This window comes from Cucumis melo, chromosome 9 (assembly GCF_025177605.1).
Source record: "Cucumis melo cultivar AY chromosome 9, USDA_Cmelo_AY_1.0, whole genome shotgun sequence".
Classification (NCBI taxonomy): Eukaryota; Viridiplantae; Streptophyta; class Magnoliopsida; order Cucurbitales; family Cucurbitaceae; genus Cucumis; species Cucumis melo.
The window spans coordinates 8,081,191-8,086,264 of record NC_066865.1 but is presented as its reverse complement, the minus strand read 5'-3'; the positions used below and the strand labels follow the sequence as shown (position 1 = coordinate 8,086,264).

The window sequence follows — 5,074 nt, the reverse complement described above, 5'->3', positions numbered from 1 at the left end:
AAGAGTCAAGCTTGAAGAAGCTAAAAGCATGATTGAAAAACAGAGAAAGACATCGGAGCTGCTAACTTCATAAATGAAAGAATGAAGAAGATGGTCGAAGAAATGCATCAGGCACAGAGGCGACCATGATTCCTTGTGGTACGTATATATCTTTCAATTATTAAGTTTTTTACTTTGTATTATTTAGTGATATGTATATCTAATAAACTTACTTTTGTGTCATTGTAGGTTAGGAGTTGTTGTAATATGACGTACACGACTGATAGGAGATGAACGTATTTTTTTTTATTTCTATGTATTTTATTCAAACATTTACTATTCTATGTTATTTGTGGTTTAGTCTTGTGATAAGTTCTTGATAAGTTGCTTTGCTTATAATTCTTATCGCATTAGTTGAGCTATTTTCATCACATGGCCAGTGTTTATCGCCAACTACCCAAGAAGGCAAGTAACAAAGATATGGCTAACACACGTCAAGAGGAGTTTGAAGAAAACTCCACCTTGGCGAGATAACTTCCATCATTTATACCTTGAAAGGACGATAAGTGTAGGCAATAGGCGTCGAGAGGTTGTTGTCCTTAATCTCGATGCTCTATACATGTTATAAGTAAATTCTTCTAGATATATCTCACATAACTAGGTTGAGTCATTAGTGTCTCGAAAGGTGGACAAGTGTGGTGTATAAAGACTCTGAAAGGAGCTCGCCTTAATCATAAACTAGTTATGAAACCCATATCGCATCAAGTCTTTCATGGTCTAATCACCTATTCATGCATAGACATTCTTTCACCCGTTCTCATACAAGTTAGTTCGCATCTCCATTTCGTATCCATCTAGTTCCCCTTTATAGAATCTCTAGAGTACATAAGTAGTTTTACTTTAGTTCACATTCATTTATTCATTATTCATTATTCTTTTATACCGCCTAATTGACAAGTAAATCTTAGAACTAATTTTTGATATCAGTTTCTTGTGTTCGACTCTAGATCATCCGGATAAACTTACTATTTCACTTATATTTGGCCAAGCAATAGGAAAACTTGTATATGACAAGGACTTAGTTCACAAAATCAACGCAACACAAGAATCAGTCCTAAGTCACTCTGTCAATAGACAGGTAAGTGATCAGAGGTAAGTGATCGTTAAGGTAGTTAGGCAATTGTGTTTGAAAGGGTAAGCGATCGGTGAAAGAGCTACACGATTGAATTGGGAACCTAAATTGTCGTGGTAGGTTGAAGACTTTTGACATTTCTTTATTTAATTCTTGTTGAGAAAGTTTGTATCATGTCCTGTTCTATTGTAGAAACTGTTGGGTTGGAAATAATAGGAGAAGTTTACTGATTTTTCTACTACGTGGTATTTATTTAAGTTTTATTTAAGTTGTGTTAAGTAATTTGGAACAAGGTGTGGCAATTGTGCTTTGGAGAAGCTTTGTTTTCTTGCTTTTCCGACCACACAATGTTCAAAAAATATCTTGTTGTTGATTTCTTCTGGTAAAATGCCTTGTTTTGATTGAGCTTCAAGTTTTTTTTTTTTTTTTTTTTTTTTGTTAATATGAGATAGAATTTTTTGCCAAAGGTTAGCCTCAATCAAATTTGATGTAGATACTTCATTTAGCATTTCAATCGTTTTGATTATGAAAATATCATTTACATTTTCTCCAACCAAAACCACCTTAGAATCCCTTAGGACTTCAAAAACTCCACCTTTTCTCTTGTATTCACACCTCAAAGAGTCTAGCATTCCTAGGAAAAATCAGATTTCAACTCCTGTCGATTGATTTCTTTACAAGTGTTGAACCATGTTTTAAAAGGTGTCGTGTGGTATGTGCAGCAAGAGTCAAGAACTCAATCATGTTTACTAGAGGGGGTAACATGATTGGCTTGGTATGGGGTTGATGCCAAAGCATATGTAAAGATAAAGGAACCTTCTACTACAAATGCTTCAGGTTGCTTTCCTTTACAATCTTTTTATTTCTCTTGATTCTTTTTCTTTAGGAAACAAAAAATCTTGAATTAGATGTGATTTTTTCTTGCAGTATTTACATTTCTTCTTGTAATATTTACATTTCTTCTTTTATTTTGCCTTCTTTTCTTAATTTGTGAGTGAGTTTTATTGTTCTTCCACTTATTTGTTTGAGGCTTTCCTTTGACAAATAATCCATCTCCATTGTTTTGATCCTTTTTAGATGATTGCATATATGTTTCTTTTGTTCTAATTAAGGGCTAAAATTATTGTATCTCTCTTTACTGAATTCTTGCCATACTTGAAAGCATTCTTTACTTCTATGTAGGATTCGTGCAAGAAAATTTTTAGAAGCACACTTGCTTCATTTTCATTACCAAGTTATTCCCAACACTCCTGAATTCAGAAACAATCGTTTTAATTAATTCATCAAAGTTGTCAATCAAAGATTTTGAGGGTTCCATCTTGTTGGTGAAGAATTTGTCTCTTAGAAAAATTTTGTTAGGGAGATCTTTAGTAGCATATAAGCTTTATAACTTTGTGCATATTTTGTATGTTGTATCTTCTTCAACTATTTTCCTTAAAACATTACCACTAAGCTATTCAAGATCAGTGTTCCATAGACATTTAACTTCATATCTTCCTTTTCTTCCCGAAGTAACAGTTTCTGGAAGTTTTTTGAAGTATTTGTAAGAGTCTTATGAGCCTTTTACTGACCAAGCAAGGCTTTGGATTTTGCCAAAGGACAACATCACCCTTTCCATCAAGCTTCTAAATTTTAACTCTTGCTATTGACATTCTCAGGTTTCTTTTTATCTTTAATCCTTAAAGATTTGCCTTCTTGAAATGAAGATTCGCTCTGATACCACACTTTGTCGGGCTACCATGCGTGAATTCCTTGATTTAGGCCTAAAAATATAAGGCAGACTAATGGAGACATGGAGCCCATGATGGAGATGGATTTGAAAAATCAGTAGGTAGATGGAAAGAAGATGGAGAACTAGCCATGTTACCAACTTCTTGACCACACACGTATTTAATTTGAATATCAAATGTTGTGGGTGTTCAAACAGAAGGTAAAGTTTCTGTTCCTTTCTCTCTACACAATGATTTCCTCTCTCACAAACTCTCTGTGAAGTTAAGCTTCAACAACGGCGGGAATTTAAGACATGCAAGATGAAAGAAAAGAAAGAACAGTAGAAGCTATAAACACAATATTTTATGTGGTTCAGCCAAATAAAAGTCTACATCCACGAGGAAAGACAAAATTTATTGAAGAAGAAAGATGAGTACATACACTTTTGTCTCTAAAACTCAAAAGAAAAAAAAATCTAAGACCATGCCTTTATATAGTCGGTGATTTTTCAAGAAAAGTGTTGCTAAAACTGAAAGAATAGATAGTCGTTGGGTTCAAAATTTTGTTACATTTTGTAATTTGTAAGAGTGATTTCGCTGTTGAGTGTTAAGAAGTTGGATATTTATAGTCATTATTGTCGAACCCTAAAGATTGATATGATTTAATTTGTCGTACAATTTGTGGAACACATTAATTAAATAATACCTTTTGTGACTTGTGAGAACCATGATTAAATCCACTTTGTTATAATAATGAATCAAAATTAGTTCATACTTTTCATTTATCTCACACTATCACATATAGTTGTATTAACAAAAAGGAAGACAAAAGACCCACTCTCGGGAGATGAATATAGGTTTGAGCATTTTAGTTGGACAATAATGGAAAAGTAAGAAAGAGTAAGATGAATGGAAAGAAAAAAGAAGATGAAGAAGCTGGAAAAGGATCTGAAGGTTTTTTTTCTTTTTGTAATTAGAATGATTTTAGGGAATTTTAATTTAAGATAAGTAATAAGATGGGAAGAATATATTTAAATATTAAGATAATGGTGGAAATAGCAAATTTTTAAATAGGAACTTGAAAAATGACAACAAAATCAGAAAATATAAGAAATTTGGTAAAACTGCCGCCTACCCTTCTTTCTTTTTTTTAATTATATTAAACCTGATGTACTCCTTGATACAGGATTATAATCCATTTATTTTAGATATAATGTATTTGAATAGTTCAAAAAATGATTGTGTATTTTGCAAAGGGGTCTTTCAAAAGTATAAAAAAACGGCAAAATAGTTACACTTTATAAAACAATTCCCAAAATGAATAAAGCTCAGAAACCTACCATGTAAAATACTAAAAATGTCCCGTCGACCATGCTGTTAACAACGTGCGCCTAATATATTTGCGATCGTTTAGATTTGGTTATTGTTTGATATGCGATCGTTTAGATATAACTACAATTAATACGCAATCGCTTAGATATGGCTACAACGCGATCGTTTAGATATGGCTACAATTTATATGTGATCGTTTAGATATGGCTTCAATTTATCTTTTCAATTCCATCGTTTAATTTTGTTACACGATCGTTTAGATTTGGGTCCCCAAATTTAAATGATTTTTTTTTAATTTGGTACACAATTTTTTTAATTTTTTGGTACACGATTGTTTAGGTTTCTTTACATGATCGTTTACTTTTTTTTAAACGATTGTTTACATTTGGCTACTCCAATCTAAATGATTTTTTTTAAGATTCTTTATATAGGATATTTTAGATTTTGCTATTTTTTTGTACACAGTGGTTTAGATTTGGTTATCCAAATGCCAAATATATCTATTTTCTTGCTGGACAAGATTGTAGCAACCTCCCCTATAATAATGCCAAATATATCTACAAGATTTTCGGGTTTATTATATTTTAAACAATTTATTAACAATATCGATAATTATTATTAAATAGTACATAATATATATTTTTAATAACAATTTGAAATTATATTTTAGATTAGATTCATTAATTTCAGCGTAAATTATGATTATTCATATTTTTATTGCCTTTTATTTTTAAAAATTATATTTTGGCAGTAGCACAAATTACGTTTTGATGAAGAAGCTATTCGGCAAGAAGAAAATCCTTTGCTTTACAATGTATGAAGACTTTGAAGGATTTGAAGGGGACGAAGCTGGAAGCTCCAATCATTTTTTCAACTATCGGAAGACTTTGAAAGTTTAAAAGACTACAAAGGATTGTAGGGG

General features: G+C 31.7%; 1 long non-coding RNA gene across 1 annotated transcript; it reads left to right on the top strand.

Moving 5' to 3' along the window:
• The first annotated feature begins 1,532 nt into the window (after nt 1-1,532).
• Nucleotides 1,533-3,545, top strand: LOC127150815 (uncharacterized). Its single transcript, XR_007823407.1, has 2 exons — nt 1,533-1,948; nt 2,770-3,545. It is a non-coding gene; the product is annotated as an uncharacterized LOC127150815 (long non-coding RNA).
• Nucleotides 3,546-5,074: the final 1,529 nt, after the last annotated feature.